The sequence below is a fragment of the Vidua chalybeata genome, chromosome Z (genome assembly GCF_026979565.1).
Source record: "Vidua chalybeata isolate OUT-0048 chromosome Z, bVidCha1 merged haplotype, whole genome shotgun sequence".
In the NCBI taxonomy this organism is placed as follows: domain Eukaryota; kingdom Metazoa; phylum Chordata; class Aves; order Passeriformes; family Viduidae; genus Vidua; species Vidua chalybeata.
In genome coordinates, this window is record NC_071570.1 from 20,716,080 (window position 1) to 20,739,660 (window position 23,581).

At 35.6% G+C, this 23,581-nt stretch overlaps 1 protein-coding gene and 1 long non-coding RNA gene across 3 annotated transcripts in view; one reads left to right on the forward strand and one right to left on the reverse strand.

Annotated features, from left to right (window-relative positions):
• Positions 1-23,581, reverse strand: part of LOC128782094 (uncharacterized) — a 59,756-nt gene that overhangs the window by 11,349 nt on the left and 24,826 nt on the right. The window contains exons 1-4 of one of the 2 annotated variants that reach the window (XR_008428649.1): positions 18,456-18,528; positions 15,677-15,829; positions 15,362-15,578; positions 12,569-12,922 (exon numbers count right to left, since the gene is read on the reverse strand). This is a non-coding gene — a long non-coding RNA (uncharacterized LOC128782094). Of the gene's footprint in view, positions 1-12,568; positions 12,923-15,361; positions 15,579-15,676; positions 15,830-18,455; positions 18,529-23,581 lie in introns of those variants that run through there. The other variant, XR_008428648.1, reaches the window with a different exon arrangement.
• Positions 19,809-23,581, forward strand: part of PTPRD (protein tyrosine phosphatase receptor type D) — a 975,596-nt gene continuing 971,823 nt past the window's right edge. The window contains exons 1-2 of the mRNA XM_053932226.1: positions 19,809-20,326; positions 20,795-20,862. The gene's annotated coding sequence lies outside the window, so the exon portion shown is untranslated. The remainder of the gene's footprint in view (positions 20,327-20,794; positions 20,863-23,581) is intronic.

Below are 23,581 nucleotides of genomic sequence, written 5' to 3' on the forward strand. Positions count from 1 at the left end.
TTTATTATTACTTCCAATATCCAAGCAGACAGAATTTTTTTCTTCTGCTGTTTATAAAACTTAGACCTCTGTAAGCTAACTCCTCTAGCCAAAGGAACATTTTCCTCATGCATCTTGTATCTAGAGTTTAGTTTTAAGTGCTCCTGTATAATGAGGAGCAATTAGTGTATATTTTACTAATAAAATTTTCATGAAACAAAATTAATTAGGAATACAATCTCTGTTATACAAATAACATTGCTGTGTGACTCATGGGAAACAGAGACAAAAGTTGGAATCAATGTTTATTAAAAAATTTGTAACAAAATAATCTGTCAATTGGTCTCACTAGTAATATGTTGATTTGGGTCAATAAATATATGAAATCTTCTGGTAAAAGGTATTTTTTTTCTGTTCACAGAATTTATGTTCTTCCTGAAATTGAAGTATTAATAGAGTAAAAACTTGTTAAGTGATTTGGAAATAATTATTATCTGTCCCTATGTTCCATGTCTATCCAATTAAAATTCTGTTTCTTTCAAAAGAACTTTGGGAAAATTTTCCTAAACTTATTGTTTATGTCATGACGCACTTTTAAAACACTGTATGAAATACCAAAAAATATTTTTTCTCCCCCTTCTCTAAGCACCTTCTGGGAAATCATCAGGGGTGCCTGTCTGAAGTGCCTGTCGAGTAACTCAGGTAGCATGGGGAAAAAAAATGGTAAATCAACAATCTGTGTAGAGTGGCAGAACTTTGATCTAGTTGGAATCATGTTAATGCAGTGGAACGGCTAACATGATTGGAGTACTTCAACTGAGTTATTAGGCCTTCTTTTTAGGATGGACAGAGGAGGAAGATGAGGGGGTAGATGCCCTTTATTTAAGAGAGCAGCTGAAAGGCATGGAGTTTCTCCTGGAGATGGATGATGAAAAAACTGAGAGCTTTTGGGTAACAGTGTAATATTGGGTGTCTATTGTAGACCACCTGACCAAGAAGAACAAGGTGAGACCTTCTACAGAGGGCTGGAAGGAGCTTCATTAACAGGTCCTGATCATCATTGCAAACTTCCATCACACCAGTGTCTTCTGGAACGGGGACAGCAGAGCATGACATAAACCATAAAGCACATGCCTGAAGTGACAATTTCCTGACTCAAGTGGAAAGGAACCAGAGTGTAGAGGTGCTTTGCTGGACTTCATACTCTCACACAAGGAAGGATTGTGAATGCCAAAAGAAGCTTTGATTACCATTCCCATGAGATGGTGGAGTTCAGGACCCTGAGAGGAGGAAGCAGAGCAAAAAGAAAATTGCAACCCTGACTTCAAGAGAGCAAGAATTGGCTTGAACTTTGAGACTCATCTTCAAGCAATCCCATTACATAAAGCCTTGGTTGGAAGGAAGCCCCAGGAGAAATGGTTCATGTTCAGGACTCACATCCTGCAAGTTCAGAGCAGTCTATCCCAACAAGCAGGAAGACAGGCAAAATATCAAGGGGCATGCATGTGGGAACATGCTCTGACGAAACTCAGACATAAAAATATATGAAGCATGGGAATAGGGACAGGTAACCTGGTAGGAATAAAAAGACACTGTTTAAGCATTGAGACAGGCAGGTAGGAAAATCAAAGCCCAGAAAGAGTGTCTGATGAAATAGAGTCTGATGTCAAAGGGAAGAAAAAGGTATCTGTTAATATATCAACAAGTAAACTAAGGAAAATATGGTCCTACTGTGCAACACTACTGCTGAATGAGTTGGCAACCTTGCTCTAAAAGGACATGGAACAGGCTGAGGGTACTGAATTCCTCTTTTTGCTACCAACTTTACTAGCAAAAACCAGGAACAACATCTGAAGTAGGAAAGTTATATAATTGGTGAAAAAGAAGCAAGCCTCTACATACATAAATCCATGGACATTGATGAGTTGTGCCCATTGATGAGTCAGGCCTGATGTTAATGAAAAGCTTCTTTTCATTATCTTCAAGAGATCATGGTGATTAGAAGAGGTGTCTGAGGATTTCAGGAAAGTGTCATTTCTATCTTCAAGAATGGCAAGAAGAAGGACCCAGAGAGCTACAGGCCTCACCTTCATCTGTGAAAAGGATCCTGAAAATCATTTCCAGGCAATTGACCAAGAAGAAAACTACCAGAAGCAGTCAGTATGAATTTACCAAGAGGGAGTCATACTTAACCAACTTGATAATGAAGTTAAGAAAATGCTGAAACCGGCACCTGGAAGGAAAGGAATAAGATCACATTGGGCTTATTCCTCCGGGAAATTGTTATGAAGAGAAGGTTATGAATGCATCCAAGTTGAACGTGAGCTACCACCAGGCACTTGAAACCAAGATGACCATCAGCTTCTTGGGCTAGGAGAAAGATTGTCAGCAGATCAAACATGATCTTCCTTTTTCCTGGGCACTGGTAAGGCCACATGGCTGCTATATACCAGAACGTTGTGTTCACTTTGGGGTTCCTCAGTATCAGAGAGCTATGGACATAATAGAGAGAGTTCAAAAAAGGCCACAAAAATGATTTATGGGCTGGAGAAACTCCTGTTAGGGAAGACTTAAAGAAACAGGCCTGTTCAGCTTGGTGTAGGGGAAAACTCAGGGTGATCTCTTCAATGTATGCAAATATCTGAAGGCAGGTTGTAAGGAAATAAAACCAGGATCTTCTTGATAATGGCCAGTGACAGGGAAAGAGTCAATGGGCTTAGATACAGTGGGCTGAGACACAGTGCTGTTCACATTAGCAAAGCTTTCTTTTTACTTTGGTCTGACTGAGCACCTGAATAGGTTGTTCAGGGAGGTTGTGGAGTCTCCATCCTTCAAACTAATACAAAATCCCAAACATTCAGTGGTTCCCAGAGGTGCCCAGTGGCCCCAGTGATGGGACATGAAGCAATGCACATTAACTGAATCACGGGAGCTTCCATCTGAACATCAGGGAGCACTTTCTCAATGTGAGGGTGCCTGAGAACTGGCACAGGGTACACACAGAGGAGTTGTGGATGCTCCATCCTTTGAGGTATCCAAGAGATGCCTGGACAAGGTCCTTACCTTTTTTGAGGAGGCAGGTTAGACAAGATAACCCTTCCAAACTTAACTGTTCTGTGATACTGTGTTCTACAACATCAATATTGAAAGATACTAACCACCCCTGGCAGCTAAACAAAACTTGAATTAAGAAGTTATTCATCCAGTACTGGATACCTTGGAAAACATCTTCATGTATGGGACAAGGAGTCAAAATTACAGTAGAGGTGTTAGATATTTTTTTATGGAAGATAAGTGGATAAATTTAAATCTTAATTGCTAAAAACTAGAACTGACTTCTTTCTTCATAGAAATCCATTTTTATGTCCAAAAAGAATACCTACCTGCTAGTTTAAAACATTTCTAAAATTATTATTATTTATAAGAATTTTTGTGTTCTAATGATTAAAAATCAAATTTTAATAGTAGCAGTTTACATATAAAGTCATTAACTCTATATTGAACCAGGACACTTTTCTCTTCAAATCCACACCGCTCTAGAGTATACTAGTTTCAAAATAAATTTAAAAAAGCATTGAAAATCTTTAAGAGTTAAACTTATTTTTGATACAGGGAGCAGAACTCTAGTTATGATAACCTAGAAAGATATATCTAATGTTAATTTTGTTTCAACTTGTGTTAAAATATAGTGCTGGACTAAAAACTACAGTGTACAATTTCAGTTTTATCAATTCTAGCTACAACATTTTGCAAATTGATCTAGAGATCAGACATAGCTTTTTCTGGCTTAGCTGTTCATTATCAGTACTACTATTACATTACATTATCAATAATGGTCAATAATACAAGAAATTCAAGAAGCAGAACTGTTATATTAACAAAAAAAGAAACAAAGAAAAAAACTGTGTTTTTTGCCTGCCTCTTTCTCATTATGTAAAACATCTCATGATGTTTTATGTATCAACTCAATTAAGGAATTTAATATGCTGTAAACCACTAAAGATAATGCATTTTTAGATTTTAGGCTTCATTCTCATTCAGTCAAGTTAGTAATTCAATATGAGGTCCTATGTTGCATCTCATTTTATCATGAATTGGATTATGTAGTCTTCAAAGTAGAGAAATCTTTGATTACTGAGATAATATTTAAATATTAACTCAGATGAAAGCACCCCACACCAGCTGTTTCTATTTAAGTCTCTTCTTGTTTGCACTTCAAAATTGTGGACAAATAGTCAGCTTGTTGAAGAGGTGTTATATTGGATTATGATGTTCCTAGTATTTTCTTTTCATGACTGTTAGGCCAATAGCCTTCAGAGAAATTAGATAATGTTCCTGGAAATTACTTGACTTCATTATCATATAGAACTATGTTTGTTAGTGTTTAGAAGACATATCATACTTTAGTTTTTAGTGAGAAATGCATGAGTAGATTCCAGGCAGATTAAGGTCCAACATCTTGTTACCTGCTATGTAATTCTGCAGTTCTGTGAACTGCTCTCCTTTTGTTTAGTTTTTGTTCTGTTTTATTTTCAAATTTTAGTATTGTTCAAGAAGTAAAATGCCTGCCATTCAAGAAACCAATTTTGTAAGGGTATGAAAGTAATAGCACTTTAATGTCCGATTTTATCCTCAGTGAAACATTTATCAATAAATTATATTCATTGCTGCAAATAGTTTGCTTACTGTAAATCCTTTTAAATTCAGCTAGTCACACAGCATAAATTAAAAGGTATAGAATTGCTCCCTAAATACACATGCAGTAAACACAGGAAAAGTGTTCTATTGCTGCTGTTGATATTGAACAATTTTTTTGAATTCTTTTACTTATTCATGGAGACAGTAGGATAGATTCTTCTTTTAATGATATTCATGCTTTTAAAAAATGTACTTATTTTGTAACTGTAATAGACATAGGAATTTTTTTTCAGAATTAGATCAAGGGAGATTTTTAGCAACCTTTCAATGTAATCAGAATTTCAAATTAAAACAAAACTACGTGTAAGCCTGGGGAACATGATGCATACCATGATTTTATTTTCACCTCTGAATTCAAATTACTGGATTTTTGGGAAATTTTACCTTTCCTTCCCCCTACCCTGCGCATCAAGGAATTTATTGTTTAATGTCAATTTCTATCAGTTAATATTTTGTTATAAGCAGAATTCAAGTACCTAATCTTTTATGCATATGAAGATGATTCAAATCCTATTAATTGGTAAGGATTGTACAGATTAATTGATAGGGATTGGTATCAGATTGTACAGTTAACATTATACCTCACTTCCTATATTGCCTCACTTTTATATAGCTTTCTCTGATTTAATGGAAACAAAACTCTTAAACCTCAACAGAATTATTAATAGGTTAATTTTTGACTAATTGCTTTTACAGCTGGAAGGAATCCATAAGAGTTTTGCTCAGATTTTAAATCTGTTCATCAGTCTTTAGATGCTTAACATGCAGACAAGAAGAGACATAGATTCTAATTTGTGCATCAAAGTTCTCTGAGAATGCCTGTTAAATCAGGAAACTGTATAGATACAAAGAAGACAAAAAAGTAAATAAGTTTTTCCAACCATAATTCTACTTCTTAGTATTGTCTTTCCCAGATATATTCGGTCAGAGTTTGGTAGCAGGCACAAAAAGAATTTTTAACTCCCTTCCTTACCTCCTCCCTCATTCTTTCCAAACTGGGTACTCATTATCAATTCTGTTCACTTTTTGTGGTTGTTTTTTGTGTTCTTGTAAAACAGGGATGTGAGGAGATTATTTCTTGGTGAAGAAGGAAGAAGGGAGGAGGTTCTGCTGTGAAATAGGTTTGTTCATTTCAAGGTCTTATTGAGGTACTCCCATAAAGGAGAATACATGTTCTTATTAAGAATATGTAAAAGAATATTGAAAATCCACCCTAGGGTTTAGGAATATTTTGTGTTGTATGTTTTAACACAATCCTGAATCAACTAGGTACAGGAGGTATCAAAGGTACAGGAGGCATGATCACAAAAAATTACCACATTGTGATAAAAATTATGAAGTTGTTTTTTTGACACCCGAATTACCTAAATTGTGGTAAGGATAATGGGGGCTAACAGTTATAGTAGTACTTTAAGTGTAAAGCTGCTGAACATGTGCATCTCCACGAAGCTTTAAATGACTATTGGCTGAATATAAATAGAAAGCATTCTGTATATCTGTGTTTCTGTGGGAACAGTAGGAATGCTGAGTGCTGTGATTTGAACTAACTACAAGTTACCTGTACGACTGTGCAGAATAGATTGTAAATGGTAGCAGAAGAAGATTCTCTTTTCTGAATAACCACAAAGCATATTGGGAGACAAAAAGAACCCTAAACCTCAAACACCCAGGAAGTTATGGAAATATGTCTACACATTTTGAAAATTTTGTTGGACTTTCTAGGCATTGTATTAAGCAATAGGATTTTTTTTTTCCTTGAGATACATAAGAGACAAAAAGGAAATCTTTCAATATATACAGCTTTGAATTTTTCAGTGACTTCCTAGGTACAATAAGCAGCTTGGGTTGTCTTGAGTTCAGGAAACATTTGATGATCAGGCAAGAGAAAAAAAAGAAACAGCACTGATTTCTTCAAAAACAATGATTTCCCATTGATGCCCTCAAAGAGTAGTTAGCTCTTCTGGAAATTCTTCTATGGGAGTATTCAACTGATACATAGTGTTTTAGTGAAAGTTTCTGGACATCCATTCCAATGACATCATCATTTCAGGCTGTTTGTGACATGGGCTTGCTTACATTTCATTGTCACTTTCAGGACAATCCAAAGGGCAAATTTCTTAGAGATACAGTATTATGTTATACAATGATGAATTTATTAATGTCTTAAGGTATTTTTTTAAGGTAATTATTTGCTTTGAATAAAGCAAATAAAAGGGAAAGAAAAGTAAAACAGATGCAAATTCTCTTTATAATCCTGTACTAGTTTTTAAAGATTATATGTCAATTTAAAACAACAGAATCAAACTCTGTAAATGACAACTATAGAGAAAATTGCAGTGCACGTGATATAAAGTTATGCTTTCCTGTCTTTAGAAGAAAAGAAAAAATCATTGGAACTTATGATGAGGTGAAGCAATTTACTCTAAAGTGACTGTTCAAAGTATTCTCAGGAAACGTCACCTTTTAATTAGCAGAATCAAAGATGATATACTATTAGTACTATCTCTGCGATGTAGCTTGGGTACTGTGCTCATTATTAGAAGATAGCTGTAAAATTCCTGAATATTTATGTAGTAGAACATTTGCTGGATATTGGATGCAAGAATTGAAGAAATACTAAGTTTGGCTGCCAACAACAATTAAATGGAAGCAGGTGTCCACGCCCTCAAGGGCAGGGAGGCCCAGCAGAGACAAGTTAGAGAGATGGTCAATAACCAACCAGCAGTTGCTGGATTCTGCACATGGGACAGGCAACCCTGGTTGTGTGGATAGACTGGGGAATGAGACGCTGAAGAGCAGCACTAAGGAAAGGGCTTGCAGGTCTTGATTTTCAGAAAGTGGAACATGGGTCAGCAGTGCTCTGGTAGCCAGAAGGGCTACCCGAGTCCTGCAGGGGCATCAGGCACAGCATCACCAACTGGACAAGGGAGGGGACTGTCCCTCCCTGCTGTGCACTGAGGCAGCTTTGCCTCGAATGCTGGGGGCAGTTTTGGGTGCTATAATATAAAAAAGAAATTAAGCTATTAGAGACCTTCCAGAAGAGGGCCATGAGGATGGTGAAGAGTCTGGAGAGCCCCTTATGAGCAGCAGCTGATGTCACTTGGTTTATTCAACCTGGAGAAGATGAACCACTAGAAACTGAGGGCAGACCTCACTGAAAACTTCAATGTCCTCATGAGGGGAAGTGGATGCATAGACACTGATGTCTTTGCTCTTGTAACTAGTTACATGTTCTGAGGGAATGGCATGAAGTTGAGTTGGGAGGTTTAGGTTAGATATTAGAAAAAGGCTTCTCACACAGAAGGTGTTTGGGCACTGGAACAGAGAAGTGGCCACAGCACCAGTGTGACAGAGCTAGAGAAGCATTTGGACAATGCTCTCAGATAAATTGTGATTCTTGGGGTGTCCTGTGTAGGGCCAGGAGTTGGGCTTAATGATCCTGATGGGCCCCTTCCAACTCAGTATATTCTATGATTCTGTGATTCTAAATAATCAGCTCTTGGAGTCAATTTCTATGTCATCCGCTTTTTAATATAATAATGTCTGATTTCTGTAAAAAGTAGGCATTGGCTATATTTCTACTGTCTGTAGACAGACTTAAGGTGTTAGCACTGGTCTGGAATTTATTTCAATTTTCCTTATATTCTTTACAGCTTAAAGCACAAAGTAGTCACATTATTTTAATGAACATACAAATCTATATATCTGCGTTTTCTTTCTTCCTTTTACTTTTTTTTTGTTTGTTTTGTTTTGTTTTGTTTATTTTAGTTTGCATACTCTTTTTTATAAAGTGGCAAAGGACCATAACATGACAAGATTGTTTTGGGTTTTTTTATACAGACGATCACCACTGACATCAAAATAACAACACAAGTGAAGTAGTTATCACATGACTTTGCAAACTGTAGATAACTGGAAAACTGTTCTGTGTATCTATAACGTAATTAGAAGATAGTTCAGAATGCCTATAATGTTCATATATGGGAAAAAAGGAATGACTTTGTAACAGTGAAGTAGATAGAAGTTGAAATAGTAAATCTGATACAGAAGAGTGAAGATCACTATTAGAACATTTAGACAAGGATTATGAAGTTTGGGATGTATAAGCAGTATGGTGTCCCTTGAAAATGTAAAGAAAACTGCTGTTTCACTGGCAGTGCAAGAAGTGATTACAATTCTTCAGTGTAACACAAGATTTGAATTACTTGTTCTCAAGAAAAAGAAAGAATGCAATACAAAAGATGGATTAAGACACCCATATTTTTATATTGTGGCTGTAGTACAATAGCATTAGCAGTGCATCTCAGAAATCGGCAGTGCATCTCAGCAGCAAAGTCCAAAAATATACTGGGCTTTAATAATAGGACCATCAAGGGAAGGGATTATACTCTTCTATGTCACATTCATTAGACCATATCTGGATATTTCATTTAGTTTTGATCCCTAAAAATATATGAAGGGCATGGACAGAATGGAGTGTGTTCAGGGACTGCAATTAGGATGATGAGGCCTGGAGCCCTTGTCCTGTGAGAAGAGACTGTGGCACCAGGGCTGGTTCAGCTGGGAGAAAGGGTGGTTTCAGGGGTACTCAACAGTATTGCCAGCACCACTAGAAGAGGAAGAAGAGACACAGTCAGGCTTTTCACAATGGTGTGTGGAAAGAAGTTGAAAGGCAGTGAAACAAGCCTTAACATGACAGGCTCAGGCTGGAAAGAAGGAGAAGCCTTTTCTCCAGGAGGACAACCCAGCAGTGAAACAGGTTGTCCAGAGGTATTATACCATTTCCATTCTTGGAGATTTTCAAGACTCAGCTGGAGAAAACTCTGAATTAGTCTGAATTAAGGATCAGCCCTGCTTTGAGCAGGAGGTTGTGCTGCAGGCCTCCCAAAGTCTCTTCCAACTGAAATTATTTAATAATTCTGAGACTGTTAACTAAGAAAGTAAATGATCATGGCTGTTTTTGTTCTTCTATTATCCCCTTCACAAAGCAAATATTTTTATATTAAGTATTTTTTTCTGGGTTTTCTGTTCTACATATTCTCTATATTGACAAAGTAATCTTTGTAGATTTGTTACAAGAACTTGTATATTCTGGGCACATCACACATATTAGTTAGAAAAGACAAGTATTTTTCACTTCATCCTGAAAAAAGAAGGAAAGCCATTAAAATAGCTTAGAAGCTGGAACAAATGGACAAAAAGGAATAAAGGAGGAGAAAAGGAATTGATATTGCAGGAGACTTAGAAGCTGTTAACCACCAGACTCCAATTCTGTTAATGTTACCAGGACTTCAGCATTTAATGCTGTATAAGTTTAGCACTGCAGACACAGCTATAACAGAAAAGAACAATAATGATAAAGGAAGAATTTAATTTTAATCCACACTATAGAGTCCAAATCCAGAGCAGAGTTCCTATGCCACAAGTGCAAGGTCTCTTTCTATCATGCTGAGGATCTTTCTTAGCCCAAGTTTTATTTAAACTGTACAAACAAGTGGAAGTAATGTTCATATATTATAAAAAAAAAAAAAAAAAAAAAAAAAAAAAAAAAAAAACCAGCATAGAACATTGTAAAATTGACATAATTTATTATGCTGCATAGAGCTGAACTAACAAAAAATTGTTTGCATTATATTACTGCCAACTATGCAACTGCTGCTTTGCACCTGTTTTGGGCACTGGGCAGGGAGTTGTTTCCACAGTTAGAAAGATGTATTTTTCTGATCTATCCAAGCTGAACTTTTTTTTTTTTTTTTCAGTTGTTGTTGTTGTTGTTGTTGTTGTTGAAGACATACTGGACAACTACAAAGACATATGTCTGCTTACAGCTCTAAGACTTCAATCCCAAAACTGTCTATTCTAGCTCCTGACATCATTATTCCAATTTTCTTATATCTCAGTCCTTTGGGAAAGCCTTCCTAACAGCAGTTTCCAGAAGGCAAAATTTGGAATCTTGTTCTCAGCAAAACATATAGTATTTTTGCTCTTTGAGAGAGAGATCAGTGCTTTATCTCCATTTCTGCCTTTCACCAGTTTGATTTTTGACATCAATTTCCTGTTGCTGTTGTTCTCCATATAGCTTTTATGTTCTGGATTATATTGTGATTCCTATTGTAAATAAATATTACACCTATGGTTTATAATGTTTCTTTAAGGAACCTTGCAATATCTGTTACTTTACAGAAACAGATTTAATGTTTCTCTCTCACATCTAAATACTAACTAAATATCTACTTTAACATTTTAATTCTTGTAACAAAATGGAGAAAAAACACACATTAATAGAGTGGAATGTTTAGTGAAGATGGAGGATTTATTTTTTGTTAATGAGGCTTGAGGGCAGAGTATGATGATAGAATACACATGTTCATTCTTGTGGCCCGAAATGTATTCTTTCTTTTTTTTTTTTTTTTTTTTTTTTTCTCTGTTCCCAGCTCTGGGAGCATTGTGAAAGGCATAAAACTCATTTTGAATATATTAAAAATATTTTCCTAAGCATTACCAATTAGCCATCAAGAGCTGGAAACTAGCCTTGAAAATCAATAGTCACTATTAAAAATAAATAAATAATAGAATGGCATGTTAATGTTTAATTTCTTAAGATCCTGCCTCTGCCACTGCACTTGGGTAGATGCTTTAGAGAATAAGGGAAATTACTTTAGTCAATCAGAGAAATTCAACCAACGCAAGGTGCTTACTGGCCCTCTGAATATTCTCTTTGGTTTCTAAACAGTTTGTTGGCTAAGAAATACAATTGAAATGTAACATTGCAAATCTCCATTAAAGGAATATTAAGAAATTCCTGTCATTCTCACTTTTGCAGGTACTGAACACAGAAAACTGATGTGTTACAGTGGTGTGAAAATTCATGAAAGTTAATGCAGTATTTGTATATTCATATTCTCTGTATATTATAATTCATATAGTTACTAGTATTGACAATGATCAGAGCTGCCTCTATGAATTTTTATGGTCTTTACAGACATATATCTTAAAATGAAGACTATTTGCTTAAACTGATGAATTTTGCTACCTCAAATACCTGATATATACATAACTTGCATGACTGAAAGTGTGACCAGCATATAGCAAACCTGTATCTAATAAAATCTGTTTGGGAAATCTGCCAGGATATTTGACATATTTTGCATGTAAAACTTTATTATCATACAGTAGATTATTTAGAAGCATGCCTCTAATTTAGGATTACACAGATTTTCAAAGCAAAAAAAAAAATGGTACTCTATGACCTGTTCTTACTTTTCTCCTCTACAGCACTGTAGGCCCTGACCTTGTACAGATGTTTACTTCAGAGGAAACTGAGGGGTCTGAGGCCTCAGTGTGCTGAGTCCTTATAAATCCACTAACTTCATATCTGTCAAGTTTCCCATGCAATTACAGACATTAAAGCTATATTTAAAGTATTAAACCTTTTAAAAGTTTTTAAAGTATTTAAACCCTTTAAAAACTGTATGAAACTAATATCCAAGCCCTTTCAAAAGAGTGGTGATATATATTGTGTGTTGACCCTGGATGGATGACAGGTGCTCACCAAAGCTGCTCTGTCCTGCCTCTCTTCAGTTGCACATGGGAGAGAAAATACAACAAAATGCTTATGGATTGAGATGAGGGCAGGGAGAGATCACTCACCGATTATTATCACAGTCAAAACACAGCTGACCTTGGGGAAATTAATTTAATTTACTTTCAATAAAATCAGAATACAGCAATGAGAAATAACTCCAAATCTTCCCTCCCTTCTTCCTGGTTCCAATTAAATTTCTAATTTCTCTACATCCTCCTCCTAAGTGGTACAGAGGGACAGGAAGTGGGTGTTGCTGCCAGTTTATTGCACCTTGTCTCTGCCACTCCTTTCTCCTCACACTCTTACCTACACCAATGTGGGGTGCCTTCCACAGGAGACAGTCCTTCATGAAAATTCTGAGTATCAGTCCTCCCCACAGTATGCAGTTCTTCATTAACTTCTCTAGCATGGGTCCCTTCCCTTTTGGTAAGTGCTTCAGGAACAGGCTGCTCCAGTGTGGGACCCCCATGGGGTCACAAGTCCTCCCAGCAAACCTGCTCCAGTGTTTGTCCTCTCTCCATATCGTTACGGTCCTGCCCAGAGCCTGCTCCAGTACAGGCTTCTTATAGGGTACATTTGGGCACATCCACCTTCTCCAGCATGGGATCCTCCAGGAGCTCCAGGTGGGTATGTGCTTCCATAATCTGAGACTACATATTCCTATAAAGCAATGAACACAGGAACATGAAAGCAAAGGCAAAATTACTCTCCCCAGGACTGAACTCACTAAAGTAAAGTTTAATATTGAGATTAAGCAAATCAGAATGCTTGAACCAAGACATCAATTGTTTTTTAGCTTTCAAAAAATACAGTGTAAAGACCTGGTATTCTTCCTACATGACTCAAAACTTTTCCTTTTACTGTTTTGCTTCACTTCAGATCCATTCCAGTGACAAACTTGGCTTTCCTCATAGTGAGCTGCAATAGTATGTTTATGTCCTGTCACACTTGCAACTAAGTCTTGAAAAAAATTAGCAAACTAGCTTAGCTAGAGCAAATAGCTTTCTAATAGCTGCAATATGTAATTTTAACTATTGAGTTATGAAAATATTTTTTAATTCATTATAAAATAATGAAATATACTCCAAAGTTGCAATAACACACTTGTGGTCAGATCAGTATGCTAGATTGTGGTTCAGAAAATCAATTTATTTCAATAGAATTTTTAGGCAGAATGGAGTGTGAATCCTGCCTTGCAGACCTGGGAGTGGAGTCTTTCACAAGGGTGAGACTAGAGCTTACATATATATATGAATTCAAAGTAGATAGAGAATATTTCCAGCATGACATATTTAAGGTTAATGACTCTTGTGTAGTAAAAGTTCCTCAGGGACTGACATTTCTCCCTGATGTTGGAACTGGATTATATACAGACTGTGAGAGTTCCTGCCATAAAATTGAATCAGGAAAAGAAATAGACTGGGATTTGTGCTGTTGACTGTTCCATTAGACTCTCTGAAGAAATCAAAACTTTAAAGCCTGTAAATTCTTAATTTTTCTTTTTCTTTTTAATGATAAGTTTGTTTCAAATTTTGTCCTGTGAATGGTAACTATAATGATCATGTAGAAATAAGGACATAGAAAAATTCATGCATTGTTCAATTTCAAATTTTTTGGAACGGAAATATTATTCCTGTATGTGTAGTATTTTAATAAGGCTGCTAAATAACTGATTGTATACAAATTATATGCAACTTAAGTTTGGACTGACACTCAAAATCAGACTTCTGCTGTAAAATGTTTAAACACGTCTCATGTCACATTCAGCAATGTATGGGTAGTAAAACAACCATGGAAACAAACTGTCCATGGATATTTTAAATTGAATTACTGACTTTCATTAATATTTGGTCTGCTGATTGCCTGCAAATGCTTCAGATTTCTTGCCTATAATTTGAGCTTATTAAACTTATGAAGATAAGGATCTGTGTGACATGAAGGATTGTAGTCCTGAAAAAGGAAAAAAGAGAATTGCACAGTATATATACTTCAACTGTGTAGACAGTCCAGAGTTATAGACTTCTCGTGATATTTTCTTTTGACAAGGAATCAAAATGATGATGTGACAAAAAAGTCTAATTGTCCTGCTTAAATTGCAAACATCCACTGAGCATATTTTCCAGGTTACTATTTTTAAAGTTATAGCTACTTTTGGTTTTTAAAAACTAAAAATATATATAATGGAAGAAAATTTCCAGAGCATTAACACTCTTTTGAAGCCTTAGCTTAATTATTAAGCAGCCTTCCCATTGCATATTTGAATTGTTAGACTTCCTAGCTTGAAGATTTACCTGTTAGTCTAATATATATATTTTTTTTTACTTCTAGTAAAATATCAAAATGGAATTAAAACAGATGTGATGCTTTGAATATGATACACTTTCTAATTCAATATTTTCATTATATAGAAGATAGGGGACAATAAAAGCTAAAACTCATTTAAACTGTTTATAGGCATTACCTAATAGTACAAAACATGCTTATAGAAACAATTACAGTTATATTTGTAAGGAATTAACATAATACAGATTTCTTATACAATAGCACAGACTAGTGGCTGTTAGCAAGGCAGCGAGTTTGCCTTTTCTCTTACACAGTATTAAATTAAGATGGCTAAGACCAGAGGTATAGAAAGTCTGAGTGTTTCTGTTTTTCTAATTCATGCATGGCTTCTGACAGTAAAGGGTACTTTCAACTAATAAAGTTTTTTTACAAAGACACAAGTATATTTTATCCTGTAAGAGATTTAAACTGCCTTGCACATTTTTTTACATTTATTCACATGGAACAACTTTGTCCAGACTGAGTAGTTTCTCAATTTCTTGCAAAAGTGTGTCACAGATTGCAAAGTGTGTCACTGCATCATTACAAAAAATTACACAAAGATGTTATTCAAAACCTCTTTATATTCTTGACATTTCTAGACAAAATATTTGCATAGAATTTGTCTATGCATACCTTGAAACTGTATGCGCCTCTGACATTTAATCTTTTTGTAAGTCTTCTAGACTTCAGAAAATATATAGTTATAATTAAGGTTAGTAACATAACCTGAATGTAAGAATTTTAATCATAATGATTACAGAGAGATTTCCTTACCTCATTTCTTATGCATCTTCCTATGTCTGCTTTTCATGCCTTTCTCTCTATTTAGCCCAAGTACAGTATCACACTGACACTGGTGTAGTTGCTTCAGGTAGCTGGAATATCCCTTGATCAATATTGTCCTACATTTCCCATTAAGATGTACCTTACTGCCTGAGAAATGCTTTTCTTTGCAATTATCCAAATAACTCCTAGAAAACCTAGTGTGGCCCTGTAGAGACATGAGAATATGGTGTGAATACAATAAGTATATGGGAAGGTGCCAGCCATGAATGTACACCTGCAAATTTTCTACTTTCCAAAACCTACCTTATGAAGATGGAAAATATACTGGTCTTGCTCATCAGAATAAATTGATAAAATCGGTGGAGGTGTGTCTCTACATTTAAAAAATTATCTTCCAGTACATTTCGTCTGTGGGCCACTTTTAAGCTCTCAGTATCAAGGTAATGAACACTGCACCTAAAGAAAAAGTTAACAGTAGGGCATCATAAATAATCCTTCAACAGAAATCCAATGGGCTGAATTTAACAGCTGGTATTTGTAACTTAGTAACAGTAATGAGATGTAAAAGACATGAAATGTAAACCTCAGACTAGCAGGAAATAAATGATTCACCATGCAGTTTAAATTACAATATGATTTGGTGTAAGTTTTCTTGGGACAGCAAATACTTCAGGCATGATAGGCTGATATCAATCTATCCTTTCAGTATGTAATCATAATTTCTCTCACCATACTCCTCCACTGTGTATTTATATTATTCTAAGTAGTTCAACTGGCATGATTTCCTCATTCTAATTAGTCTCATTTCCATTCCATCTTGCCATACAATTTCTTCCCAGCTGCATTATTTCTAAGCAAATGAAAATAGGCTAACGAAATTGCAATACCAGTTGTATCAAGATATCAAAAAGATTACACGGGATTTTTTTGGGGGGTTTTTTTTGGGGTTGTTTTGTTTTGTTTTGTTTTGTTTTGGTTTTTTTTTTGGTTTTTTTTGGGGTTTTTTTTTTTTTTTTTTTTGGAATATGTATGCCTATATGTAGTTTGGTTAAAACTTGCAAATCTGTGAGGCTGTGTACTCACGTCTAAATCACAAATCTGTCTAAATTACTCAACATGTAACTTGGCTGTCTTGAAATCGTCACCAGGCAGATAGAAAATTAACATTTACAGGCATTTAGCTGGGAAGAAATACTGAGTGTTATCTGAATTTGGGACTATACATAGATGAAACAGAACTGAGAATGAAGACAGAAAAGCTCTTCAAAAATGAACAGGGCCCTGTAAGGTACGTAGTACTGCTTAACTGCCAACTCTTAGAAAAATCTGAGTATTCACTGTGAGGTTCCTGCTACCTATCCATAGCATTGGGATTTTAGACCAGTATTTTTACATATCATAATGAATTAAATTGTAGTACCGATATTTGTACCATGAAATTAAACAAATGGTTGTCTGCAAAAGCCTCTTTACTTTTAATTTCTCTTTCTTTTTACATCTTCTATTGTTGCCATTTTGAAAGGATTTATGCTCTCTAGATCATATTTATTAATATGGCTTAATTAAAAAGTCTTCCCTTCAGACCTTGAATTGCAAAGAGATTTAGGTCCACATTTTCGTAATTTTACACTCTGAATACCATTAGAATAATGATCATTTAGATGTCTACACAGGTGTTAAGCACCTAAATTTCATCAATGGTGATAGTTTTAATATTTCATTAGGTTACTCATAAAAAAACCCTCCATTTTTATTTAAAGTCAGGAAAGAAAGTTCCAGCAGATGGCAGCAACTCTCCACCTACCCCAATTCAGACCATAAACGTGCATATTAAGCACAAACTCTGTTAAGAAATTCTATTTTTTCCCATCTGATGGTTGAATTGCTTACACAGACTATTCTTCTCCAGTTTTAATTTTCAAGATGACGAAACATAACTGGTATCAGTAAGTTGTCTAAAACCAGCCAAGTCAGGAGGCATATGTTACATTACAATTATTTTACTATATTGACAATTCAGATAAAGGAAGGTGGACCAAAGCTGTAGTTGAATTTACATTTAGGTGACAGTATACACTGCTTAAACTAAAGTTAAACTAAACTTGCTAAAACAGCTGCAAGAATCTGAAGCTGTTCTGGCTTTTACTGAGACAGATTTCCTTGGATTTCTTTGCAGTGGACTTGTCATTCATAGTCATTCTTCTTGGCACATTTGTAGTGTAAGAGGTATTGGACAGGATATACACAGCCTCCCTAAAGATCAGTCTTTCTCAGCTGTTATTGTCTATTCACAGAAGATCATAAGGTCTTCCTGTTCAAGGGATACCGTCAAATAGGATATTTAAAAGTAATCCAATTAAATTGTGTATGTTGCAGCTTCCTATAAATAATTAACAGATCTTATTTTAAATCTGTCTATAAAAAAGAGTGTTACATTGACTCTTTTCTTCTGCTGAAAAAATCCCATGAACTACTGAGATAGCAACTGCCTGTGGCACTATCCTACAGTTTATTCAACTATGCACAGACTTAACTTGATCATGCAAATAATCCCTCTTTTCTGGAGGGAGCTTCTTGTTTAGCTATACCTTAATACATTAATTAGCCACTCTAGGATTCAGATGTAGCTGATTACAATTATACTAGGCTTATACATGAAAAGCATGATCAAAAATACATATGTATTATGGATTATATATAAGGATTATATATATAATTCTTCCACTGCCATCAGCTTCCTTGTTATTTGATATTTAAAGGACTTGCAAGTAAACTAAAGATATTTTGCTTACTTTAAAACAATGCAACTGTAATATTTCAACATAATACTACACAACATTTAATTTGCTTCACAATTTTTGGTTTTGTTTAGCCTAAAAAAAGGGTGTTGCATTTTTGAACCAAATACTATGAAAGGATTTACATTAGAAAAAATGAATTTGTATAAAAGTACAACTAAATAGCTTTCAATTATCTGCTGACAATTTCTTAGCTATGTTGTATGTAGAATGGATATACCAAGGGAAGTGTTACACTGGTAACTATTGAATAAGCTTTTCTGACTTTCTAGCCTAAGCATTACCATTTAGTTGTTAGGGTCTCCTTTTCTTTTCTTTTCTTTTCTTTTTCTTTTCTTTTCTTTTCTTTTCTTTTCTTTTCTTTTCTTTTCTTTTCTTTTCTTTTCTTTTCTTTCTTTTCTTTTCTTTTCTTTTCTTTTCTTTTCTTTTCTTTTCTTTTCTTTTCTTTTCTTTTCTTTTCTTTCTTTTCTTTTCTTTTCTCGTCTCTTCTCTTCTCTTCTCTTCTCTTCTCTTCTTCTCTTCTCTTCTCTTCTCTTCTCTTCTCTTTTCTTTTCTTTTCTTTTCTTTTCTTTTCTCTTCTCTTCTCTTCTCTTCTCTTCTCTTCTCTTCTCTTCTCTTCTCTTCTCTTTTCTTTTCTTTTCTTTTCTTTTCTTTTCTTTTCTTTTCTTTTCTTTTCTTTTCTTTTCTTTTCTTTTCTTTTCTTTTCTTTTCTTTTCTTTTCTTTTCTTTTCTTTTCTTTTCTTTTCTTTTCTTTTTTTCCTTTTCTTTTTCTTTTTTCTTTTTTTTTTGTTTTTTAATTTCCATTTAAAAAATTATTCTTTCCTTGCCACAAAATTTCATGCAGTTTTGTTCCAGGATATATTTTATAACTTCTTCTTGGTGTATGAAGGAATAATGGCAGAGTTTTCAGGGTTTTTTTTTTTTGACATTTCTCTTCACCCACCATTAATTTTTATCTTTCTGTGAATTCATTTCACCAATACCTGCTTTGTAGATTTTGGGTGATATATAAGTTGACCCATTAGTAGCAGATTTTCCTTATTATTTTACAGGCAATGCTGAACAATTTCTGTGTGATAATATGCCATTTAAATACTATTTGTATTCATTAGATATATAAAGGAAACAAAACAACAGAGGAATTTTTAAACAAAAGCCATTGAAAACAAAAATAGCCACAGAAACAATTTTTTTTAAATGGATAAAAAAAATAAGGGCAGGAAGAAATAGAAGGAAATAGAAGGAATAATAGAAGGAAATTTTAAAATTAATACTATTTACAAAATTCTTAATTATACCAAGAAGACTGGTGGGTTTCATAAAAGGATAACTTTTAGCTGTATTTCAAATACAGAGCATTGTTCCTACCACAGTTTCTCAAGGCACAAGTTACCTCATAGAAAATAGTCTTCTATGCCTAGAACTCTGATAAAATGTTTGTCAATATTTTTCACCTCAGAAAGTTTACTGACTAGTGCTTTAATAATAGAACAATTAAGAGACAAGTTGATGTCAATGCCTCTAGATCATTATGCAATAACTTTCCAAAAAAAAACAAAAGAAAACCCAAAACAAAACAAAACAAAACAAAACAAAACAAAAACAAAAAAAAAAAAAAAAAACTCAGATAAATTTCTTACTCCAGAAGCAAGACCGTGATTAAATTTTTAATACATTGGAAAATTCAGATTTTCAGATTTTTTTTCAAAGTGTCTAGCAAATTAAATTTTTCACAAAGAGGAAATACTTGTTCCACATCTACAAAAGAAGAACAGCACTTTTACATTTTTTTTTTCTATTTTTGGTGGGACCTGGAACCAGACCAGGAGCAGGGGCCTATGACAAAGTCACACAAGCCAGGGCCAGGTTATGGAATTAAGGCGAACCACAGGGACAAGAGGAGGCCCTGGATGCAGCAGGGAGGTGGAGAGACATTGGTCAGCCCAGAGGTTCCCAGTGACAGGAACTGGTAGGAAAGTTGAGCAGATGACCAGCTCAGCTGCCACAGCCCCAGGCTCTTGGCCAGGCACCTCTGTGGCTGGCTTGAGGGGAGTCACAGTGGAAGTGATTCCCTGGGACAAGGCAAATGATTCCCTGGACAAGTGATTCCTGGGACAAGGACTCATAGTGTCTGACTCTGGCTCCCAGCCCTGCTGTGAGTCCTGACCCATAGCTCCCAGCTGAGTAGGCTGCAGGGCAGCCTCTTGCACAGCTTAGCTCTTACCACGGCTTGGCCTTGGGACATGGCCTGCACACACAGGGAGGGGCTTGGGATGGACAATCTGGGAGCTGCGGATACACCAGGCCTGATACAATGTGCCTGTGGAGTTCATTCCCCTAGCAGGGGAAAAAGCCGCAGTGGTGGTGGGGAAGCCACGGTGTTCTACAGCAGTCATATGAGGAACCGGGCAGAAACAGGGCCCTGCAACTAGCCAGGCCTGAAGGGCTGCCCAAGCCCTTGTCATCCTTGGTTGGCCATTGCAGCTGCTTTCACCTCAGCCTGTGATAAGTCTGACAGAAACTTCTGTCTCATGAAGAGCAAATGCTAGTGTTTATATTGTTATTACTGGCAGTTATTTTCTTAGAGGAGATCTGCCCTACTAATTTTTCTCTTATAATTTAGGAGCTCTTTTACTGATTGTGTTTGCTGCAGCACTGGAATAGAAATTGTCAAACTTTGTGAAATTCAAGGTAAAACCACACCGATGCTATTCGAATAGGTGAAAAACTGTTAAACATATTTTCCCTTTATCTCTCTGCAGAGTCCTGTTTACTGGAGCTTAAATCTCTTCTAAATAGCAGCCTGAAACCCCTCTATTTTGCTTCCTACTACATTCCCACTGGGGCAGTGCCATGTTTCTTGATATTATTCTTCATCATGCTACCTCTTAATAGCAATGAGAATACACTGAGAATGACTTTACAGAAGAAGAAACACTGATTTACTTGTCTCTAAAACCATTCCTGGAAGACTGCCTGCTTGTGCTGTACCGTTAAGAGGGAGACTGTGTTTCTGTCTGTGAAAACAAGGTTAGGCAAGTGAGAGGTCTTAATAGGCCTCTTTTAGGTCCATAATCTGCTATTGTCTTTCTGGACTAAATACACAGGTGACATTGAATGGCCAGGATTAATCATGATTGAGGGATCAGGAAAATATTAAGAAAATGTTTAAAGGTAAAATATTTTTTATTCTCATAAGACACATCAGATACAAAACTCTTAATCAACTTTTTTCCTTATCCTTCATGTGCATGTATACTGCTACTTCTAGAAGTGGAAAATACTCTGGCTTTTTTAGACTAATATTTATTTCTCCTGGTTTATCTAGTCTTTTTGAAAAACTTTGTAGTTTCGTTCTCTGAGGAAACTAATTGAACTAGATTAGGTACCAGATTTTCTGAATATTGAAAATCCTGATTTTGATATCATACTTCACACTTCCATGTTTTAATTTGAGAGGTGTGTATTTTTCCTCCTCTTTCATCTTGCTGCTTAGAGCCAAAGACAAATCTCTTGATGTTCTTTCTTGATTGAAAGCAAATGGTTAGGTAAGAAATATTTTACTCTAAACTTTATTTGAGAAATACATATTTTTCACACTTAATATTTGTAAGGATGACAGTAAACAGGGTGTACTCACACATCCTGAGAATGACTGTGAGATGTTGTTGATGGCAGTTACTGTATCAGCAAGGGGAAAATTGCTCTTAGTAAGAAAACAATTTTTGACAGTATAATCTCTTTGTCAAAAACAAAAAATCCTAAATATAAATAACTTTCAATTCTATGGGGGAAAATAAATTACTATGAAAGGAGAATTTAAAGTATATTACCAATGTTTTATGCAGTCTTTCATCCTTTTAAACATTTTTAGTAAAATGATGGAAGCATGGAGTCTGCCCTCTGACACTAATTCTAAATCAGACTGAGTACCTCCAGCCTGTAGAAGATTCAACTTCTAGCTCACCTTTCCTGCTTATAATGAACCTGATATTCTATTTTTTTCAGAGCTTCAATCTTTAAAGCTTTTCCACACACTTTTTATAATCTAAATCTGAAGTTATCTAATGTTACAGGTGGTGTTATGTTGGTTCAAGTTCCCAGCATCTAAATGATGTTACTCAGAACTAGGCTATCCCAGCATGACAGTTGTTTGCATCAAATTAATTATAAGTCATTTACTTAATTCCTTCTCCTCTCTCAATTTTTTTGGATTTGGGTGTAGGTGTTTCTTTCCTTTCCAGAGCACAAAAGTGACTTCTTGCTCATGAGTCCATATAGGACTTAATTTTCTATTCTGTTCCATATCCACATATACAAGCAGAATATTTTTTCCCTCAAAAAAAAAAAAAAAAAAAAAAAAAAAGGCTTGACTACTATGTCATTTGTCCTTACAGGATTTTCAGCTGTTAAAGAGCTTTGTCTGTCCCTTTCTGTGACCTTCAAGTGCCTGAGAGAGGTTTTTCTTTTGAAAAAAAAAAAAAAAAAAAAAAAAAAAAAAAGCAAAAAACAAGCTGGTTTAACATTTAAGCAGGTGTAACATTTATCAGACTGCCTGATAAAAAAAGGTAAACTTGCAGATAATGAAAATCTTTTTTCCTAAATAACAGTGCTGAGCTCTTTAGACTCATGGACTCTGTCAAGGGAGTAACAGTGGAGAGTAACAGTGGACAGGGCAGAAAAGCATAAACCAATGGAAGATACTGTATCGGTTCCATAGCTGCTAGTTTTGCTTGCCTAAGGTATGGAATACAATGAATGCCCATTTTCATTATTTCAATACGAGAGTGATTGAGAAGAAGACTAAAGGATAACCACAAGAGAATTAACCTTAATTAGGTCAAATTTAAATGAGTTACCTTCATTCCCATAGATTCACATGCTTTCACAGTATTCTTCAATGAACTTATTTGCATGGCATGTTGTGACATAGCAGAAGACTGCCAACTCAATTTACCAGTGACAAACCTGAGAGAGGCCTGGGTATGGTCACACACAGAGTCAAATTCTTCCCAAAGCCTTTTTTTTTCTCTGGACTTAGCAACCCTAATTCTCCTAGCCCATCTTCGTGGAAGAGATTATCCAGTCGTGTGGTCAGTTCATTGTCTCTCCTCAGTACTTGTTCCAACAGGTCCATATCTTTCTTTTGCTGGGTGCCCCAGCCTCAGATACAGCACTCCAGGTAGGTTCTCACAAGAGCAGAGTGGAGGGAGACAATGACCTCCACTGACCTGCTGGGAACACCACTTTTGAGGTTGCCCAGGCTGAAGTTGGCTTTGGGAGCTGCAAGTGCACATTACTGGGTTGTGTTTTCCTTCTTATCAACCAATGCCCCTAAATTCTTCTCCTCACAATCTATTCTCCACCCAGCCTGTACTTATGCTTATCCCTAGTCAGGATGCAGAACCTA